The sequence below is a fragment of the Prionailurus viverrinus genome, chromosome F2 (assembly GCF_022837055.1).
Source record: "Prionailurus viverrinus isolate Anna chromosome F2, UM_Priviv_1.0, whole genome shotgun sequence".
NCBI lineage: Eukaryota > Metazoa > Chordata > Mammalia > Carnivora > Felidae > Prionailurus > Prionailurus viverrinus.
The window spans coordinates 62,349,210-62,372,741 of record NC_062578.1 but is presented as its reverse complement, the minus strand read 5'-3'; the positions used below and the strand labels follow the sequence as shown (position 1 = coordinate 62,372,741).

Sequence of the window (23,532 nt, the reverse complement as noted above, 5' to 3'; positions counted from 1 at the left end):
CGTTGTTCCTAATCACACATCCTCTGGGGTTCATGTACAGGAAATGTATCCATATATCAGTCTGCTTGGCTGTTGGAGAAAACGTTGTCACCTTGTCATGTTGCCTATATAAATATAGAAACATATATTTAAAACCCGATAGACGTTTTGTCATCACATTCTCTTCTTCTCTCCCACATCCTCTAGCCCAGTCCATTTTTAGAAATGGTTTTTGGGGGTGGGGAAAAGACCAGATGTGGATATTCAAAGATAGGTCTACCAGCTTTCCAAATGGAGAAGTCTGTGTGGTCTTTGACACCTGGATTGTGTGTATAATTGCCCTATTCTTTTTGTATGTATGGATAAAAGAATTAATTTGCATTTAATTGCCTAAGTCTGCCTTCATAGCCTGGGGGGGAAATGATGGTTTGTTACTTGGTGTCACTCTTCCCGCCTCTCCCCCAGTATCTTTTGGTGCTTCATTTCTTCCTGTCGTGTGTGAAGATTTCAGGAAAAATGAGGATTGACCCACTGGTGGGGGTGACAGTGAGTGACAGGTAGTCTCACACTTCTCGATTAATGACAGGATCACCCACTTGGCCAGCTCTTCCAAGTTCCCATCAAACACGTAGCTGCAGACAGATATCCCATACTGAGAGAAGCATGTTAGTGTCTGTGCAAGCCTTGCTAGTTAGGGGTTGCTGGGAAGGTCTTCATCTTTGGGGCACTGCTCCAACCTCATCCCTACAACCCAATAGGACATTCCAGAAAAATCTGTTGAGCCTACTTCTAATTGTTGGATTTTTTTTTTTTGTCATCATTTTTCATTGGTTCATTCAATTCAACAAATCCTAAGCTCTGACTCCATGTCTTGTAACTGTTTTCCTGGCTAGTCTGTGAGCATGACAACAGGAGGGCAATGTGCATTGTATGCTATTGTGTCCCTGTGTCTCTCTCAATGCATAGCGTGGCGTAGGCGCTCCTATTCATATCTGTGCATGGAGTCATCGGGGAAGTGCTCTGAGAAGGTGATGCTCCCTATATTTAGGTCACCTGCCCATAGATCGTCTTTTTTGAGCGTTTGACCGGTGTCTTCACCACATGTACATGTCTTCACCTTCCTCGGATCTCTCTCTCTTGAGCTCGGCATCACACACACTACTAGACAGAACACTACGTGGTCAGGCTTAACCCAGAAACAGACAACACTTCACGAGAACTCTTCCTCGCACTGCGTATGTCCGCATGCATTTCCTTCTCTCAGAGACTCAAGAGGTATATGCTTCCATTAGCACCCGATTGGCAAAGCCAAGGATCACAAGGCCTTCAGACTTAGCTCACGTGATCCACCAAAATAAAGGAGGCTTCGTTAATCAACCAGCGGATCAGGTATTTCCGTTTTTGTTTTGGCCTTGGGCTTTGGGCTTGTTTTAATGGGAGCGTTACTCAAAGTCGTTGGCCTTTTCAGACCCATTTTAATCTGTGTCACAGGTAGTTGCTCCATAAAGAAATAGTCTCACTTTTGCTTCGGTCTTTAAAATCCTCCTCTAATGCATCGGGTTAATCTCTTTGTTTCTGAAATATCGACCCATGTGCCAGAAGACCCCGTGGGCTCAGAGTGCCTGCATCTGCAGACCTGTCTGGTACACACTCAGGCCCAAGGTTCCACTTACTCCAGGGCAGCTGGGGCGGGTGGAGGCAGGGGGGAGTGGATAGAGCTCCCCTCTGTTGGATGTGAGGTCTGAGCCACTTGCCAGATAGGTGTCTCGGCCTTCCTCAACTGTCGCGTTCTAAATAAATGTTGTTGTGGTAATTATCATCATCATTATTTTGCGAACCCTGCTTGATATTTTTCCGGAGAGGCATTCCTTTCTTGAAAGGTTTAAAAAAAAAACCAAAAAACAAAAAGCTGAAGGTTTTCAAGAAAGTTTAAGTAAACAAAACAGAGTTTTTAGGTTCTGTGCCCTGTGGGATACAATTTATTTTATTACTTTTTTTGCTGGCTTGTGCATACATACATACATGTGTGTATTCAACCAGATATTTATTTGCCCCATATGGACAGTGTGCCAGGCTCTGTTCAGAGGTGCAGATTTACAATAATCAGCCAGCCAGCCGGACTCCTGCCCCTGGCTCGTCCAGCTCATCAAATGGAACCTAAAGTAGTCAAAGAGCAGTGGCCTTGGTTTTATGCTGTCTTCTAGGAACTTTTTATTATTTGGCGAGTCACCCAAATGTCCAGGCTCTTCACCTGCAAAATGAGGCTGTTGGCCAAGATGTTCTCGATCGACTCCAAGGTCTCAGGGATTTATGACGAGGGATGTGCCCACCCAGTGAAGATCGGCAGGCATCATTCATATCAGGTGTGTCCCATGAAGAAGTTGGCCTGTCAGCGTGAGGCTGTCCTGAACCAATAATCTTCCCTATTCTGCCTGCGGTAGGGTTTCTCATTTGACCACGGCGGCTAATATGAAAGGGAGCTGTTCATAAGCCAGCGAGACTAATGTTTGCAGGCCTTAGCCTGCAGGCAGGACCAGCTACATAATTCACAGGGTCTTACACAAAAGGGAAAACATGGGCCCCTTGTTCAAAATTGGTTACGAATGTCTAAGACTCTGGAGAGCATTAAAGCAAGCACAGCACTGCTCTGGGAGTACAGGGTTCCTGTGTCACCTCATAGGCCACACACCCACGAAGCCAGCCCTACCTGCACGTGAATCTGAGGACGGAAACAAGTATCTTCCTATTGTGTAAGCAGATTTAATGGGTATGAGTTATTATTTTTATTCTTACTGTGATTAGAGGCCACCCCCTGCCTCTTTTCTCTTGCGAGAGTGTAAACTCTCAGACAGGGTCTGCAGGTTACCTAAATTTATGATTGCCTGCAGCCAGATGACTGGCATGAGGTATGTGTCAAATGCAGTGAATGCAATGTCCATTTGTTGTAAGGAGAAATTGTGATTTTTTTTTTCCAGAAAGACTACTTTTTTCCCAGGGAAATGGGTTTGAAAAATCCAGTTGAAAGGAATCCAGTTTAATTAGGTGTTTGTAGGAACTGAGATGGGCCATTTGGCGAAGTGCTCTGAAATCAAACTGGGCCTATACACTGTAAGAGGGAAGAGACTCCTATCACAGTGAGTTGGAAAAAAACCCTTCCAGTGCAACACAAATCAGTATTTTTGTTGCTAGTAGGGACTTTATGAAAGATGGTAGCCCGGTGAGGTAGAGCTAAGAAAGAAAATCCGTGAGCGAAATTTACAGGCTGGCGGTGTTCGTAATTCTGCATTTATTCTGCGTGATATTTTAAATAAATGGTTTTCTTATGTAGGGGATAGTTATTACTGTGTATATCCCACATAGCAGAGAACCCAAAAGAGGGCTCACTGAAGGAGTTATAAATTGCACATGTAAACGGCTGGACTTCTGAGTGCTGGTAAAGCCTCTGAGCAGAGATTGATGAAATTCATTGTGACATTTGGGGCTTTAGTTGCTAGCTTTCTTTTAGAATTTTTGGCAGGTCTTTAACCAGCAGAGCAGTTATTTTCAATAACCTGGACTCTCCAGGAAAATTTAGAAATCCGTCCAAATAGAAGGTAAATAAAGATGTTTGTAGGCAAAGGCTTTTCTGTAAAGCATTTTTGCTGGGTGTGGATCTTCTAAATGGACAGAGTTAAACTGCCTGCCCTATTTTCCATATTCTCTTTGACCTCCTACGTTGTGGCTTTGGCTTCAGTGACCTTCTCCCCCCCCCCCCCCCCCACTTTCCTAGAAGCAAGTTGTCATTATGAGCTAATGCATTCAGGTCCTTTGGATTTACTCAGTGATTTTGGCAATTAATGACTTTTTATGGGTTCAGTCACCAGGCCCCACCACTCCATCTCTGCACGGAGCCATGACAATGTACATTAATGATGAGGCCTGAAGGAGGAAACAGCGTATACAAGAAAGTAAGGGACCGTGTCTAAAGAGCAGTCAGTTAGGTGAGCATTAGATGAGGGCCTGATCTGGGCTTTTGCCTAATCTGTCTATTTTTGTTTCTCTTTAAGATTTTTAAGTCCTCTTGGGGCACCTGTGTGGCTCAGTCGGTTGGACATCCGACTTCAACCCAGGTCATGATCTCACGGTTCATGGGTTTGAGCCCCGCGTCGGGCTCTGTGCTGACAGCTCAGAGCCTAGAGCCTACTTCAGATTCTGTGTCTGCCTCTCTCTCTGTCCCTTCCCTACTCACACTGTGTCTCTCTCTGTCTCTCAAAAATAAATAAACATTGAAAAAAAATTTAAAAAAAAAGATTTTTAAGTCCTCTCTACACCCAATGTGGGGGTCCAAACTTACAGCCCCGAGATCAAGAGTCGCATGCTCTACCAACTGAGCCAGCCAGGTGTCCCTTCCCTGGTTTGTTTTAAAAGGAACTCACCCGAGTCCTAATCCTTAGAATTGTAGGCCGTGAAGCCGTGATCAGCTTATGTCCCTTTGGGGACCGGTAAATCTTCCTAAAATATTGTGACTATAGAGAAGGGAAAAGATAAAGAAAAAGAGAAGTTCTACCACCTGAGTGATCTGAAGAATAGGGTCAAAGTCGGCTATGCCCTCACCCTTGCACTGGGATTGTACTGGGCTTACAGATCTATGTTCCTCTGGGAGGCTCACAGTTCCCTCTTAGAGCAGGAGGTGTCAGCATGACCGAGTGAAAAAAAGGCTGTACTGAGCTGGGGAGCTGCCCAGCCTGGGCTCTGTCTGGTCCAGGCTCTTCCTTCAGACCCAAGATAGATCGCTTAACCCTCAGGGGCTTGGCTTCCTTACTTTTGAAAGGAAGCAGCTCAAGGAGACAACCTATGAGATGGCTAGTGCAAGATAACTAGGGTTTTAGAAAAGCTATTACTTGTTTGTTTTCTTAGTTTCTACGCCCAGTGGTGGGGCATAAACGCACCATCCCCAGATCAAGTGTCACGCTCTACTAACTGAGCCAGCCGGGAGCCCCGGCAATTTCTTGTTTTTAAGCCCAGAGTGCATCAGATATATTCTCATATACCCAGAATCCTGTGCCTTCCATGACTGGAGAAGGCTTAGGGAACGCTGGGAGGTTACAGCACCGTTAGTCTGCAGGCTTTTTGAGAGCAAGATACTTCTCTCTGCAACCTTCCACTCTAACTCTAGAGTATGCTGCTAAGTTTACACCTGTAATAATAAGTGTTGTTATTGTTGTTGTTGTTTAATTGATCTGTTCCCTCTTTCAACACTTAGGTGCCAACGACTATATTAAATGCTGTGAAAAGAATGTCAACGAGACAAGCACAGCTCCTGCCGAGAAAGCTCTTGCAGCCTTCTCTCATGTAGGAAAGCCATAGACTACAGTGTGGGGGGCGGGAGGTGACAAGTACCGTGGTCCCCCTTATCTGAGGTTTCCATTTCTACGGATTCAGTTACTCATGGTCAACTGTAGTCCAGAAGCTGGTGATGCTCTTTCTGACGCATCGTCGGATGGTCCACAGTGACCTAAAGCTAGCTCACAGTGCCTGCATCATGCCCTTTACATCATTTCATCACGTAGACATTACATTGTCTCCCACTGTCACAAGACAGAGGGTAAGTAAGGTACAGAAAGGCATTTTGAGAGGTAGACCATTCACCTAACTTAACTACAATATATTGTTATAATTCTGTTTAATTATTAGTTATTGTTACTCTCTTACTGTGCTTAATTTATAAACTTTATCATAGGGATGTACGTATAGGGAAAAACATATTACCGAACCCTATATATACTGTCTGCAGTTTTGGGTATCCAGTGGGGGGTCTTAGAATGTATCCCCTGTGGATGGTGGAGTGGGAGCTACTGTTTTTATAAAATATTTCAAAAGCATTCTTTAGTTTAAAGATCTCTACTGTAGCATTGGGATGGCTTTAATACAGTCCCTAACTCCCTGAAAGATTTCAGATCTATCTTTTGGGATATTTTCCTCCATGGAAACATGTCTACATTTATAATAAAAATCGTTTAGGAAACAAAATTAACAGAACACATTCTTAGGAGTTTTTCGATTATTAGAGAAATAGGAAATAGGTTGCAGTTTGGGGCATCTTATAGCCAGTCCATTACATATCAGAAATTGTATGTATTTCAAGGGCCATTTACTTAAGTGCCTTATTAATAACTCCTATGGATGATATAAAATCGCCTTTAAACTGGCGGACTCCAATACACAGAATAAGGGGATGTAAATTTTGCGAAATCTCTAGCCAATTTGTGTTGGTTTTATGTCCTTCTAAACCTTACTGGAACCGTTGCCCCCCACTCCCACCCCACCCAGCCCCTACCCCTGCCCTTCTTCTAAGTCTGTTGTGCTTCCCTGGATTTCCTACTTACTCTACCTGTTTTGACCTGTAGTGGTAATTGTTTTTCTCTAAAACGCGTGATGTTACCAAGGAGGCCAGTGTGAGGTCAGTAGTATTCACATGGCACAGTCATTACTGGAAACTGTTGATTGCCTTTGCGCCCAGAAGATTTGGAAAGATGTTGCATAAAGGCATAAACAGATAATTTTCTTTTAGCTTCTGTTAGCAATGCAACCTAAAGGAATCCCACTCATTTAGCATTGCTCCCATTGGCTTTTATAGCAGCCAAAAATACCTCCTCCCCTCCGCCAGTACTACTCTGGAGGGTAGCTGATGACATATAAAGTAAATCTCTTCATTGTATGTGAGCTATAGATCCGTCAGTTCCTTGCATGTATTCCAATAGTTCTAGTCCCAATACCATGCACAGAGGGGCATTTAAGAAATGTCACTAATAAAGTAGAGAAAGAGAAAAGAATTGTTTCCAAATCAGGCAATTTTAGAATTGACTGTATGAATCACCTATTTAATTTCTTAAAATGCAGGTTGCGATTCAGTTGATTTAAGGTGGAGTCTAAAAGTCTGGGTTTCTAACCTGCTACCATGTGATGTCGGCTCCTCTGATCCGAGAGCCTCCTTGAGTACAAGCTAAGCAATACTGGGACCAGAACCCAGCTGCTGTAACTCTCAGTCTGGGAGTTCTTTCCCCCACGTCAGTGGTGGTGAATACATTCCCCCGTGCTTTCCTTCTCCCTCTTACACAGCTTTTAGCCCTAGTTGACTGGTGAGCTCATTCCCTCTGAGCCCCCAAGATGCAGCATCAGACTTTCTCAGTGGGGTATTTCATCCCCAATACCGGTCAAGTAGAGCTTTGTTCCAGATCATACTTGCTGGAGGCATCCAGGGAGGTCATCCTTATATTCCCTGTTTGATAAGTCCAGTGAAGTTTCATTGCAACGAACGATAGAAACTGACTGTAGCCAAATTCAGCAGAAAAAGAAATAACCGAGGAAAACTGGACAGTTCATAGCATTGATGGGATGGTAAGAATGAGACTAGAAATACTGGTTAGAACCCTGACTGGGTCCTTCTCAGGAAATGCCAGGTACTGGATCCTGGGCAGTGCCACAACTGGATCCTAGATGCGGCATCTGGCTGGCTACCTTAGGTTCCATACCTGACCGCCTTGGGGCAGGGAGAGAGAGGGGGGTGGCCTTTTCCTGCTTCCATAATGGGAGGCAAACCCTGCCCCCTCCCAAAGCCTCTCACAGTGGAGAATTCCTCAGTCAAAAAGATGGGATCAGTTATTAGGAAGTCAGAAAAACGGTAGGTGTCCGCTGTCACTTTTATGCTCATGGAAAGCTACTTAGCAAAAGTTTCTTGATGAAACTCAAGTTGCCTACCAGCCAGCTCAAGTCATACAACAACTTGCCCCTCTGTTCTTCTGAATTCTGACTTCTACTGATAGTTTCTCACTACACTGTCAACCCGTTGGGGAAATACTGTATATGTGTTTGAGCAAATTGCCAGGTTTCTTTTGCATTAGACCTTGCAAGATAAAATCCGTTTACTTCTTCAAATGGATGGAGGTGTGTCCCTTTCTCCTTTAGGAAGGGAGGCCCTGGGGAATTGTAGGAAGCGTGTTTGGGGCTAAGTGCTAAGGGCCGCATAGTTCAGGTAGCCGATGACGGTTTTGAGAAGACATATCTCCTTTCCAGGAGCAGCCTCCTCTGAACCAAAGTGGATTATTTCCTCCAGCGGCAAATCCAATTGGCAATCGAACATTTGCAGTTCTTAAAGGGATTTAAGTGCAATTTCAAAGCTGCAATTTTTGTAACTGGGGTGAAAAAAAAAGAAAACAAATCTGAATAAGGCAAGATAATCCTATGTAGAGTTTGAGTGTGTAGGTCTATTTCTTCTATCCTGAATGTTTTCCAGGCAGAGGAAAAAAAATTTTTTTTGAATGTTGAATATATGCAAACATTACAATCAAGGATAATTGTTGTGTCTGTATGCTCTGACTCTGATTTTGCTTTCTCTCTTTCATCTCCTGTACCCTATAGGAATATGATCACAGACATAGAAATAGAATTTGCATCTATATAAATAATGCCCAAGCTGTTTGGAGGAAAGGCTTCCTGTCTAGGGCAAAATGTTTAGAGATGGCATTTTCCACCTCAAATCTAGGTTTGGCTTGGATCATAGAGATAAGGCCTTTTACTTGTAGGCATCAGAGTTTACTCAGCACCTTTACATCTATTCCTTGACTTGAACTTGACTCTAACTCATGAAGCTGGCTGGTCGGACATTATTATTCTCATTTTGCCAATGAGGGAATGAGGCTCAGAAGAAAGCATCCAGATCAGAGATTTCTAGGCAATGTTTATAATGGCATCCTCCAGTAAAATTGTTGTTATTCTGTCTAGTATATGAGCTGGTTGCTCTTTTCTCGCTCTGGTGAGCGGGCTGCCCTTTTATGTTCTGGTTGGGTCTGGCTCTGAGCGGCCTCATGAGACTTAATGAGTAGTATCTGTAAGGAGCATCAGAAGGACCCTCAGATGAGAGGCGCCCCTGTTAGTATTGGTTATGAAAGACTAGAGCTTCTTGAAGTGCTGCTCCCTTTTTGTTCGAGACGCCGGCCAGATGTCCTGGGCTTTGCCTGAAGCCTTTACTAGTCATTACTGTCAGGAAATGCACCCCGACCAGGATGGTACTTTATATACTGTAAGTGCATTTTGAAAACAGAGCAAGGAAAACAGAAATCATCTTTTTGATGTAAAAGGATAAAGGATAATCTGTTACTATGATCCTGTGTTCTATGAACTTGAAGACCTGGGTTTGTTCTGAATTTTATATCTCCTGTGTTTTAGGGCTGGAAGGTACTAATAGATCCATGCTATTAGCAGGGCCATGCAAAATTTTTTGGAGGAGCAAACTGGGAGCCCACTGGACACAAATTACTCCTAAAGTTTGCTGTTGTTGTTGTTGTTGTTGTTTTTAATTTATTTTGAGAGAGACAGAGACAGCACAAGTGGGGGAGGGGCAGAGACAGAGAAGGAGAGAGAATCCCAAGCAGGCTCCACACAGTCAGCACAGAGCCCCATGTGGGGCTTGAACCCACGAAGCCTCGAGATCATGACCTGAGCTGGAGCCAAGAGTCAGACGCTTAACTGACTGAGCCACCCAGGCGTCACATGAACCAGCCACTCCTCTTATTCCAGGACAGCCATGAATAAGTTGCTTAAGTCCATAGGCCTGTTTCTTCCTCCCTCACGGAATCCCGGACATGTTTAATGCTGACCTACTTCCCCAGGCATTTGGAAAGAGTAACCAGGGGATGGTTGTAAAGGCATTTTGGACATATGAAGGCACACCACGAACACTAACTGCAATACCTAATAAGGACACAGCAGTTCCTCTTCCCAGGAGATTTTATGGCAATGATTTTCCATCGTGTTTTCTTTGGGAGGTGGAAATGCTGCCCATGCTTAGGACATAATGTGGGAGAAAAACAACACTCTAGACCAGGACCCAGGAATATGTTACTATTGATATATAATTTTGCTGCTAAAATCTCAGTGATGCTGTTAAAAAATAGACATTTGGTTATTTCCTCTCTTATTCCTTCCACTGGTTCCTTTCCCTCCCTCCTCACCGCCATCCACATCGTTGAGTGATCTTGCCTCATATGAATCTGAGAAAAAGGAACCAGACTTTAAAAACTCGTGACACATTGTACATTAATCTTTTACTACATTAATCGTTTATAAAATATCATATTAGCTGACCTTCAAAATAACATAGACTGAGTCTATGTTATTTTGAATTTGGACTTGAAATATAAAGAGGTTATTTCTAGAGAAGTCAGGTGTCCTTGGGGCGCCTGAATGGCTCAGTCGATTAAGCGTCCGACTTCAGCTCAGGTTATGATCTCACAGTTCATGGGTTCGAGCCCCACACTGGGCTCTCTGCTGTCAGCACAGGGCCTGGAGTCTGCTTCAGATTCCGTGTCTCCCTCTCTCTCTGCGCCTCCCCCACTCACACGTGCATGCACGCTCTCTCTCTCTTTTCAAAAATAAAACATTAAAAAATATTTTTTTAAAAAGGTGGGTGTCCTTTTATTTTTCACTTTATTGAGTATGAAAGTAAAGAGAAATCCTTTTAGTATTTTTCTATAAAGTTGCATTCTTGGTTGTCCAAGGATATGTGGGGCAAAAACAAGAGTCTCTTCCACGAGGGGTATTGAATTTAGTAAACCTGTAGACTTGTGTTTCCCTCAAGAATTTTAGATAGTCACTTAGGGGAGCTGATCCATGGATTTTGTTCTCATGTTCTACTCCTACAGTCGGTCTAATGCCTCATGTTAGTGATTAATCACATGAGTATTAAGACACTCCTAAACATAGGAACTTAAAACAACAATTTATAATTTCTACATTGACTGAGTTGTTTGTCTGTTCCACGTGGTGTCAGCTGGGGTTACTCATGCGGTCACGTTCAGCTGGTGGCTCAGCTGGGGCACCTTGGTTCCCCTCTGTGCAACCTCTCTCCAGCACGAGAACTTGGACTTCCTTACAGCAGGTCCCAAGAGCAGATTCCTAGAGAGCAAAAGCAGAAATGCTAGGCCACTTAAGGGCTACACTCAAAATAGTGTCACATCTGCGGTAGTGCTGCTGGTTAAAGCCAAGTCACAAGACCAGCCTGGATTCAGGAAGAGGGGAAACGGATTTCACCTCTAGATGGGAGAAACAGCATACACATTCAGGGAAGGGAGGACTTGATGGAGGCCGTCAGTGGAGACGAGCGTATGCATTATACCTGTGCAGTGATCATTACTATGCATGCTGGACCACATTTCCAGGTGAAAATGACACATGGCATTCCCTTGGGGCGGGAACCATAGTATTTTTCATGTTCCTCATAGGACCTGACACCGTGCCTCATGCAAGGCAGGAACTCACTGTTGTTGAACGAAGAGCATGCTGTGAAATTTTAGAAAGTTGAGTATCACATAAATCCTAAGATAGGAAATACTAACTTCATGTGTCGTGTAGTGATGTCTCTTGTCCCACCATGTCATGCTGCTTAAAGCTGCATTACAGGAGTCTTTGAAGCTCAGAAAGGCAGTCATTCGGCAGAAAGCAGTGCTCGCTGGTGGTTTAAGTCACATCTCTGGAAAGAACAGAGGACTCCCCCATTAACATTTACTGCGGCAGGATCTGTGCTGCCAGCTCCCCCAACAGTATGCTGGCCGAGCCTTGGTCATCTGTGTATCTCCAGAAAGGCACAGAGCGCACGTTAGGCACTCGATAAATCCCCAGTTGGTGAGTGAGTGAGTGAAAAGAAATGAGGGATTGTAGCTCCTGTACACCAGTATCCGCACCAGGCGAGGACTTCTGCACGGAATGTATGATTGCTTGTTCAGGCACACCCTCGTGTCCCGTTCTGTCTTCTGTGCTGACCGACACCATTCTACTGGACAGACAGACATGTGTACTCTGTGCTCATGGGAATGTGCAACTGTCCTAATCCTGCCGGTCCGAGGAGAGCCTTCAGGCTATGCCATTAGCTCTGTTAGATGCGTATTAGCCCATCCATTCTCAAAAAATCTCGAGTGAGGATTTTATGAGGGTGTATTAACAATGAAATTTTAGAGAAGCATAAATGGTTTTGTAGACTTTCCTGTGAGTATTAGGATGAAGATTTTTGAAAAAGACTGTAGCTACTGGTGAAAAAGATGTCTGTTAGGTTGTGGTAGCTTCTGAAAATCCTTTTCCTCTTCTCCTTGTGTTCTTCCTTCCCATCAATACTAATGCTAAGGCTACTATTTCGGTAACGTCCAGAGGGAAGAAATTGATTTTGATAGGTGTTCTTGAATGATGTGTGTTCTCTTATCGATGATACTCTGAAATAGTGTTTTCCTTAATCAGTATTGTTAAGTAACATTTGGATAGTAATCCCAATTCTTTGTTAAAAGTGCTAATTACCGACTTTAATTCTTAGTCATTTTTAACTTTTCTACCCTTTCATGCCATTTTAATTACGTGCATATTGTCATTCCAAAAACGAAGTTTCAGGACAAGTGAAGGGCTCCATCCTCGTAAACTATAAATCTCTTAAAGAAAAAGAAAGAAGAGGTCTAGCTAGGTTTCCAAGAAATGACTGTGGTTTTGGGGGGGTGGGGGGCGCATGCGTGTGTGTGTGCTCGCACAGGCATGTGTGTATGCGTGCGTGCTTGTGCTCTGGGCCCTGGAAACTGGTATCAGAATTACTTTGACCTAAAAATGCACTCTAGATTTTAACACACCTCCAGCAGAAGAGAGGAAAAAACATTTGCTGCGTGGAATTATCGGTCCCATTACCACACAGGTGTCAAAGAAATGAAGCTTTTCTATTAAAAGAGTGCAATAAATCACACAAGAGGATGACAACCTCATTAACATGGGTAAAGTTACTGTAATTTATGTATAAATAACTTTTCTGTGTCAAGACATAGTATCACTCAGTCCCTCCAGAATAACGTCTTTTCCTTGAAAAAAGTGAAATGCCAAAAAAAGCAGTTTCTGTCAGAGAAATCCACAGAAGGCAATGGCTTCCTGCTATAAAACTGGCTCTCACACAGCCCACAGCAATTCAGCTTTATGGTGTTAGGTTTTTGCGTTCAGCGTAAGTGGAATATCTTAGGTCTTATCTCAAATAGTGATTTGCTATATTGTTGGCTTTGATACCTAAATTGGCTGGGAACCAGTTTCGGGCCATACCAATTAAGGATCTCTTGGGTATTCTCTGGAAAAGGGGCCATGTTGAGTGAAGAACATCTCCACTCTTGATTTTATACCCAACTCATGGTATCATCAAGAGGATCTTCCACTTGGCTTAAGGAGGGGAAACTTTGCCCAGAGTCCCTGGAATGACTGAAACATCTAAGAGAGATCCTGAACTGCCATCACGTGCTGAGGCCCCAAGACTGGAGGTGAGCCCAGGTGTTGTTAGTAGGGCATTCCCATGGTTTGAGGTTAACCCCCAGTGAGGGGACAGGCAAACAAGGGAGACTGGGACCCTTATGTAGGCAGGGGTTTCCTTGGAAGGCCTGATACCTTCTAACAGATGCTCAATGGTCCTGTTACCAGTGGGAGCTCTACCACCCACATTATTACCTCCCTGTATTGGGCTATAATCTGGAACCTGTCATGGCTTTCATATGGTAGCCTGTCCACAGTTATTACCAATAGTGTACTGGTTTCCAGATATTTCTATAAATTCTGGGAGGAAATTTTTCAGGGCATTGGTCTTGACTTTGAGACATTATATTTATATACTTTCTGATGGCCCTGTTGGTTAGAGATACATTTCACTGGTCGGGGTCAGTATCCAGTCTAGCCAGAATAAACTCATCACGCTTTGCTGTCTCACCTTGGCTTCTGCAACCCAGGGCTATGAGTGTCGACATGGTAAGTGCAGGAGGCACAAAGAACCCGGAACCCCGGGTTAGCAAACCTGCATCCTAGCCCTGATATGGTCTTGCTTATGCCCCCAGTTTTCTCCTCAGTGAGTGAGGAGATTGAAATTAACCATTTTCAAGACCTCTTCTAGCCCTGAAGGAAGATTATTTTTTCTTTCTAATTATTTTTTCAAAAAAAATTTTTAGCGTTTTATTTATTTTTGAGAGAGAGAGAGAGAGACTGTGTGCGAGTAGGGAAGGATTAGAGAAAGAGGGAGACAGAATCCGAAGCAGGCTCCAGGCTCCGAGCTGTCAGCACAGAGCCCAATGCAGGGCCTGAACTCACAAACCTGAGCTGAAGTCAGATGCTTAACCAACTGAGCCACCCAGGCACCCCCTAGTTATATTTTAAAATGCCAATTTTATTTTTTTTAAACACAAAACTAGTATCTGCTCATTGAAAGAAATAAATGAAATTAAAAAGTATGGAAAAGAATAAGGTAAAAAATGGAAGTTGTGCCCCCTCCGTAGGTCCCAGAAGATAAAGGGGGAAATCTCTGGGCTTGAAAATTGTCGAGGTTATCTTTAATGATGGCATCGTGTAGCCCTGTAAGGTTTTCTAAGGTATTGTGTTGCATGCTCTGCTAATAGGCAGAACCATTCCTAGGGAAGGGATCTTTGCAGCTGGTGCCTCCAGTAGTCAGCAGCTGGCATGTCTCTGTTTGTAACTTACTGCTTCAGTAGTCTTTCTTCTGCTTGTGTTTAAAATGTAGCTCTCTTGTCTCCTGTCTCTGTCCTCCTCCTTCTTCCAGCTCCCCTCTTCTTTCATTTTTCTTTCCTCTTCTGCATTTCTCCAAGGGCGTCCTAGAAATAACTAAGTCCTTGTACTCCTTGTGACAAAGAATGTTCCTATTGTAGACCGCCACTGGTTTTAAAAAATAAATTAATTCCATTAGTCAAATCCACAAATATTCACTGAGCTCACTGTGGATAAGACATCAAAGCGAGTCCGAGAAAAAGGTGCGATGATGTGGTATGACACTAAAATTTGTGGCTGGCCAGCTCGGATGGAAATGAAAGCTGAGGGAGGGTTCTGGGTGTCCTGGAAATCAGCACTCTTTGCTGAGAAGGTGAAACAGATGTTAAAGATAATGCTTCTTATGAGCTCCCCCAAAAGCATATGGGAAACGTACAGTTTGGATCCACCATTTGCCTTCTCCCCGAGGCCGATTCCCTGAGAAGGTTTCCCATTTGCTCTTTGCTCTTGATTTGCTTCTGTTCGGCTTGTCAGGTGTTACTTTTTGTTGACGGTCAGTTGTAGACTTTTGCATCTCTAAGTGCTTCATTTGTGGTTTTTAGGCTCAATTACTCATCGGGTAGGGACTGTGAGCAGGCCATTCAGACTGAGCGGATTTCATCTCTCCGGGTATTGTGGTTGGAGTAATCACGCTTCAGAGTCTCTGCTTTCTTCCAATGGTTAGTGGTACATGCTTTGCAGCTACCCCACTGGATACCAGGAGATAGAAAGCGTTGGCCTGTGTCTATGGCCTATCTGAGGATCATCTAGTCTGTGATCCTGTCCTGCCCTTGGTTTGATTACATAACTGGGGAAAATTGATCATGGAAGAACTTATTTAGTAACGCTAAAGAACCCACTGCGTACCAGGATCTGCATGAAGTACCTGCTTACACCCAGAGGCAAGTACTATTATGCCCATTGTAGAGATAAGGAAGCTGAAGTGTGGAGGGGACCAGTGACTTGCCAGAGTCACTCAGCTAGTCTTGGAGTCAGAAGTCAGCCTTGGGCGGTTGACTCCAGAGTCCAAGCTCTCCTCCTGATGCCTTCCAACATCATCCATCCCTGTAGCCTGACATCTCGCAGATTTACACCTCCTGGGCATGTCTGTGGTTTCATTATGGACAGGTGGTGCCTAACAGCAAAACTGTTTCTCCAACATGCGCTGAGCGCTAATTGACTGCATCGTTTTGCTAGTCTAGGATCTTATGGATCTTGGCACAGTCTTGTAGAAAGGTTTCTCAAGGTGGAGCCCCAACAGTCGCATTGCTAGACTTCTCTCAGCCTTGGTCAACTGATCTGCAAGATGAGGACAGTGGCCTGTGATGGGGGGTTGTGGAGATGGGTAAGCTGCGTGACACGTGAAACAGAGATGGGCTCACACGTCATTGGTTCTCAGTTCATTTCATTTCCTTTTCCCCACTCATTCGTCTCCCTCTCTGCCTTTATTTCTTGATTTTCTCTCTTGCTGTTGCAGTAATTCAGCACATCTACTGCCGGGCGTCGTTTCAAGTCGCAAGAAAGAACTGGCCGTGTTTATGGCAGTCTCAGGCTCTCGGGGAGCCGGTTGCTTGCGTGTGTTAGCTGTGGTCAGATTCTGCACCAGGTGAACCCCGTCCTTCCTGGAGCCGAGAGGCAGCGCCTGCAGGCAGACAAATGCATCACAGGGGGAGGTGGCCCGCAAGTGGAACACACTCCAGTTCCCGTCTCTCTCTGATGGGGGAGTGATTTTCATCTTCATCAGCAGGTCCGTCTTGACCTCCCCAGACTTGACTCATGGCAATCCAACAGGGCTTGTGAAAATGTTGGCTCTTGTGTTGCAGACCTCGCGGGGGGCGTTTCACTTGCTTGTGGAAGCAGCCTCCTAAGAGGAAAGGGAATGCAGATGGCGCTCATCCTAGGGAAAGCGTCTGAGACCCCATTCTGGACATCCTGTAAATGAATTCATTTATAAATTTCCTCCAGCGGGAGTTTCCAGGAAAGGAAAATGATCCTAGAAATGGTGACAATGAATATAAACCTCCTGCTGTGATTTTTTTTTCCGCGTTGAAATTATTAACAACATAAAGTTACTGACACAGGAAATAAAAATAGCAAGTTTTTAGGAGATCTATATCACCAACAAGTATAGGCCACAAATCAGCCTTTCCTATTTTAGCTTATTTCAAAATAATTTTATGCTTTACAAAAAGTTCTAGAAGTAGGATAGAGACTTCCTTCATATTCTTCACCCAGCTTTTCCTAAAGTTCACATATTACATAACCATAGTATAATTATGCAAACCAAGAAATTAGCATTGGTACAATACCATTAATTAAGCTACAGACTTTATTTGGATTCTATCAGATTTTTCATTGCTTCTCTTTCTGTTCCAGGATCCCATCCAGGATCCCACACTGCCTTTAGTCTTCATGTCTCCTTCAGCTCCTCCGGTCTGTGACTGTCACCAGTCTTATCTCTCATGACATTGACAGTCATTAATTCATTGTATTGCTCCTTTCCAGTCCTTATCTCTAATTTGTTTTATAGTCAACATTATTGTACTGTAGCTATATTTTTCCATTTAGCATCCCAAAGTAAGACACTTTCAATGAATGAATGGCATGGTAAGTGGCTAGAATTTCTGTCTGCAGTGAATGTTAGGGTTTGGCTTAATGATTCAGGCCTTACACTCTAATAATCACAAAAAGAGCAAGAAACAAGTAGTTTTCTCCAACCACCCTTGTCTTGTCCACAAAGAAACTGAGGGCAGCAGAGTGAGGGGACATGCCAGAGACACACAGACTGGGATGGTTAATGGAGACCCCAGCCCCAGTGTTTTGGAATGTGGGAACCTTCTCTATCTGTATAGGCATAATTACAGTCGTGGCTCCCATACCCAAAGCTGGAGATAGACTCTGAAGGTTAGGCAGGTGTGGCATTGTCCTTGTATTAAAAGCTTTTCTTGGGGCAGCTGGTTGGCTCAGAGTGGCTGACTCTTGATTTTGGCTTAGGTCATGATCCCGGGGTCGTGGGATCAAGCCCTATGTCAGGCTCCCCACTGGGCACAGAACCTGCTTGGGGGTTCTCTCTCTCTCTCTCTCTCTCTCTCTCTTTCTCTCTTTCTGCCTCTCTCCCCTGCTCCTTAAGACCTGTAAAGTTTTTCCCATTGTACTTGGAATTAAATCTAGCCCTGTGATGTACAAGGTCCTCAGAGACCTAGCCTTGGCTTGCCTGCCCACCACATCTGCCCTGTTTCCCCACTTCCCTCATTAGTTTCTAGCCACAGTGGCCTTTTCTCCCCCTCAGACATTAAAAGCTTATTCTTACTTCCCACCACCACAGGGCCCTTGCACTTGTCAATCCTTCTGCCAACATAGCTTTCTGCCTAATCTTCACAGGGCTACTTACATCCTTCTTCCCATTTTGGCCTCTCCAGTATTCAAGGACAGTCTCTTCAGACAGGCCTTCCTTGGCCATCCTTTTTAATATGGGATGCCCCCATATCACTTTCAATTGCTAAACCCTGGTTTATTTTCTTCCTCTCGCCTTTTACTGTTGCACATGACCTCTTGCTTGCTTGCTATCCCCCAGTAGAACATGAGCTCCATGAGCGTGGTAGTCTCCTCCTGCTCAGGACTGTATCCCTGAGCCTAGAACCTGTGCCTGGAGTCCAAGAAGTAGCTCAATAAATAAGCTGACCAAGTGAGGCCATTTTCTGAGAGAATGGTTACATTGTCCTTCTCTTTCTTCTGGAGCATGTGAGAAGTCTTTCCTGAGTCCCAGTCAACAAGAATTTATTGGAGGTCCCCACACCTAGCGCCACAATAGCACTTTTGTTAAAGCTGCCCATCCTTTTTTTTTTTTTTTCCGTTTAACTTGAATAGTATAAGAGACAGCAAAAATGATGAGCATTTCAAAGGCATTTAAATTAATGTCAGCTCTGCCCTAGGCCTTTGGTGTGTTCTTTTCATTGAGAAACCTCCCCTTCCCTTAAAGGTGTTACGGGACACCACTTTCCCAAACATTTGGAGTAGAATTAGAGTCTTTAAAGGATAATAAAATGCCACGGTTTAAACACATTTCTGTGACTTTTGACAGCTCCTTTATACCGTATTGTCATAGGAGTGGCAATGGAGGAGCCTGGGATGGGCCTCTGCCTGCAGATCAAAAGAACGGAAGTCCTTAAGGCACCCCGGCAGGACTCTCAGCCTGAGACAAAAGGGCAGCTCCTCTTTTCCTCAGTCCTGTACCTCACCCCCAGGCTATGCTTTCGTATTGTTCCATCTGGGTGGAGACCTGTTTCATTGGAGAGCTGGGCAGGCTTTTATTGTTTATTTATTTATTTTTGTAATGAAGTTTACTGAGCCAACTCATTAGGTGTGATTTACAGGGACCCTCCTGCCATCGACTAGAAATGAACAAACCGTAGGTCATTGTGAGCCATTCTAAGCTAAGAGTAGGACGTTAAGAGATGCCAAATGAGGCCATTCAGATGCAATTAGAAATGTAAGACAACCCTTTTGGCTTACGGGGAAAGGAACTTCACTTCTAGCGTGCCATCTTTATAATGTTACCAGTCCGTTTTATGGATGAGTGCAAAGAGATCAGATAATAATAGGCAATGAAATGTGAACCGATTTTTTTTTTAACATTTTATTTTCAAGTAATCTCTACCCAGCACGAGGCTTGAACTTATTGCCTTGAGATCAAGAGTTGCACGTTCCGGCTGAGCCAGCCAGGCGCCCCTTTTAAAATTATAAACGTGAATATATTTGATCCTGTTTGTGGACCAGCAAGCATTATACTAATTTATTTAGTAAACAATATGAATGATGAATAAGTTCTAAAAAAGCTTTTTGGTTTTTGTTCCCATTTTGTTTTGTATTTATTTCAAATGCACAAAAACACCAAATTCAGGCTGAGCAAGAACTCCTTGAAAAGGAGGACCATATATGGACCCAGGAAGCCTGGGTACCGCCTGCTTCCTTTCCTCATCAACTAAACCATTTTTGAAGGGGGAGAGGGCACTTAGCATCTCATTTCACCACAGCTCCGTTTACCTGGATGGTTCTAAATTTTTAATCGTCTGATCCTATTGTAAAATGAAATCTTCAGGAACTGGTTTGTATGAGACATAGAGCAGTTTTAAGTTTCATTTATTTTCCTCTCCAGGTTTGGAACCTAGTTCTCTTGGCAGAAAAAAAATACCATCTTCCTTAATTCTATATCATTGATAACATTTCTTTGTATAAAAAGACTAGGCTCATTTGTGGATGTCAAATAAATGTTGCCTAACTTAGTGGAAAAGTAATGTTGGCTAAAATGAGCCAGAGAGTTGTTTCTTTGAAGTTTAGACCTTATTTGAGCAAGAGAAGTGTAATCCATCTTGATAGATTGACTCTCGATGTTACAAATGATGAGGGAGTCGGTGTTTGACTTTTTCCAAAATGTTTTCTAACCACCTCTATCTTACTACTCAAGTGTGTTTAAAAACAAACAAAACAAACCCCATATGTGGCTGTTGTGTTTTATAGGCATATGAATACCTGAATTTACTAACAGGCTGATCAGCAAACTTTCTAGGTTACTTTAAAAAGTAAGAACTTAAAAAAAAAAAAAAAACAGTGAGAACTTCCTAATAGTGGAAAAATACCCACCAGTTCCTTTGTTTAAAAAAATGTCAATTTGATCAGGAAGACCAAGTGACATGTGAAATGACAGTAAACCTCACAGCAGCTTTTCTTAATTCATACATAATACGGCAAAACTAGTGGCTACTAGAAACAGCAAAGCAAGAGGCTATTTTTCATTCAGAGCATCTCATTTTCCATTGTTAATAATTAATAGAGCTTTTCATTTCTAAGTGTCAGTACTGAAAGCACCAGTGTGCTCAGCAGTAAGCGATTACAGAATGTTATTTTAAGGTAACGGTGTTCCCGCTAACAACAAAAGTCAGAGGATGGGCAGAAAATACACTTACTGTCAGAGACGGGCCTCGTCCTGAAACAGACAGAGGCTTTCTGGATTGCACAGGACTGTGTTGGTAGGTCCCTACACCAAGCATGTTATAGTGTTCCAAACCTCTGGAAAATGGAGACGAGGAGGGAACAAAATTCTTAACGGTAAAAATTGCCAGACCCTTAGATGGGCTAATGGTCTTAACTATGAAAACTTTGAGAATTCATTGTCACCTGTTTGTGTTTGGGCAACAGTCTGGATATTGGTTGACTTGCCTTTGTGAAAGCATGTGCTTTGCTGAGGCAGCCTTGTTTGATCTGAAAATTGTTTGAACAGGGGGTGTAGGGTGAAGGATATCAAGAAGGACTTCTATGGGGAATGCTATGTCTTTTACTAGAAATCAGGGCTGTTGATGGGTGAATATGTAGGGTCCGGCATGGTCTGGTCCATCATGATACTAAGGGATGAGGGAGATGTGTTAAAACAAGCCATCTGTGTTTTCTGTAGTTGGGATTCTTCAAATTTTGAATAATGACAGTTCCATATCAGCCAAATAATTTAGAATGGGTTTGTGGAGTGGGATAAGTAGACCTGTATGACATGACCTCTGTCTTCTGATCTCATAGATCTAATACCTGTTAATGTGTCATCATCATTCTCCTTAAAATAGATGTAAAACCTACACTATTCTTTCCCATGGAGACAAGTGTTTTCCCTGTAAAGTATTTTCATTAATTTTTCAGGTGCCCATGGTATATACCATCTTTTGGTTGTTTTGAGGTATACCATTTCCATGTAAGAAGTTTGACATATTAAGTATGAATGTTTTGTGCTGTAAGGATTTACACAGGAAATGGTGCATGTATTAGGGAAGATTTTGGAAATGTGCTCTGGGGTTATAAGGTCTTGGAGAGATGTCATTTGGGAGGATATTTATTTATGGGGATAATTAATAGATTTCAACTGATGGCAACTCAGATCCCTTGGTAGTGGCTTCCTGGACTGCTGTGTTGAGGATTCTAAGGGCTCCCGAGCGCCTTGGGAAAGAAATCCATTACTTATATCTGCCACAGGAATCAGTCTTATGTGTTTTGCCATTGCTGGTTTATATATTTTTCTTACATGAGACAGATTGAGTAGTGATTTTGTCTAAACCAATATTTAGATGGTTCTTACCAGTGTTCCAAGACTTAAGTCAATCAAAACTAATTATTTGTCGAGCTCTTTATCATGTGTTACTTGCTGTGAAGAAAATAGATGCGCAAAGTTAAAGTGAAAGCATTAGGTAAGATATTGAATGGTGGAGAATGGGCAGACACCTGCCATGGGAATTGGGAGGGAGCAAATACCAGGCCAGAGTTAGGAAAATTCTGGAATCAGCGACACTAAGGAATGGCAAAGAGGAAGCTGCTCCCACAGGGAGAGATGGTTTTATGTAAGCAAAGGCAGCTAGCAAGAAGGGTAGTCTTTTCAGAGGAATGTGAGAACAGCCTCTTTGGAGAGATTGTTTGTGATTGGGAGAAAAGGGGAGCCACAAGCTGGTAGAGGGTCTTGGAAATGAATGGTTTTTATGAGTCCCTCTTGCTACTGTGTTCTAGATTATAGGTCTCTAGAAGGTAAGAAACGGGCTATCAATCACCTCCTTCCATGCAGCTAAGATTTATTAAGCTGCTTGCCATATACTAGGCACTGTATTGAGATGACAGGACTTGGTGTCATCTGGTGAGGATTTTTCAGAGTAGAGTAGGAATCAGGAAGGCAATTACTGCCTGGTCATACCTACATGTCTCTTTAAGGAACTTATCATTAGCTTCATTATATAGAAGGGAAAATGAAGTCCCCAAAATGTTAACTTGCCCAAGGTCAGCTTGAAGAGCTAGACTTGACTCTGGATCTCTTGCACTTGAATTCTGGCGTCTTGTCACAGGAATTCTTCTAAGTACACTTGGATCAGGTGGTCTATTTATGGGCCTTCTTGATTTAGATTCTCCTTTGCCCAGAGCTAGAGATAGAATGTTCTTGTAGTTCTTTTTGAAAGACATTTAAAGGAAGCATTTTTATTGAAGCATACATACTATTCATGCAAAAAAGTCCACAAATGAGAAGTCGACAACTTGACCGGTTTTCACAAAGTGAACACACCCTTTGTAACCACTGCCTAGAGGAATGGACTTTCATTTCACTTGGAGTGGAGACAATCCATAGAGTAATTTTTTTTTTTTTTGTATATTTCTTTCTCTCTCTTTCTTTGTCTCCCTCCTTCCTCCTCTTTCTCTCCTATTCCCCTCTTCCCTGCCTTTTTCCCACTAATTCCTCCAGGCTGAAGTGTGATCTCTTGGACTTCTTGAGCTCAGAACTTTGTCCCAAGGACTTGCATGAAGCTACCTGAGGGACCGGAGGGGACAGTGCCCTGAGGTACCCCTTGTCTGGGAATCACTTAATAGAGAATGAATATGACAAGTAACAGAAATCATGAGTGCTGATTTAATTCTACTTCAAGTCACATTCTACTAACATTTATCATATACTTGGAATATATTAAAGAATATAGCTGTGAAATGGCTATATATTCTTCATAAATATGCCCATACAAAGAAACGGAAGTTCAAAGAGCTTAAGTGACTTGTGCAAAGTTATAAACTACCTCGTAAATGGTAAATTTCCTTACATTCCTCCATTTTTCTTTAAAATACACCATAGCTGCCTGCTTTTACCTTCACACTTTGCTAAACATAAGTTTGCTCGCTTAAGAATAAAACTCAAGAAGAAGAGCATAGACACCAGGTTTGTTATAGGACCTGTTTTGTTTCTTCCCTTTCTTTTTTAGAATAAGAACTCTGATTCCAGATAATTGCAGTCCTGGAAATAAGACTAAGTCCCGTATTTTAAGGAGCTGTTCTCACATTTCCAGATCTCTGTAGAAGCTGGTCTTTACAGCCTTGTTTACTAACACTGTTGTCTTAAAGCTGTTGCAACTGACTTTCTTAGCAGAACTAGAAGTTCCTAAGGAGATACCAGCAAGAGATAAATCTGATCTCTTT

At 43.1% G+C, this 23,532-nt stretch overlaps 1 protein-coding gene across 1 annotated transcript in view; it reads left to right on the top strand.

Annotated features, from left to right (window-relative positions):
* Positions 1 to 23,532, top strand: part of EXT1 (exostosin glycosyltransferase 1) — a 288,070-nt gene that overhangs the window by 170,050 nt on the left and 94,488 nt on the right. The window lies entirely within an intron of this gene.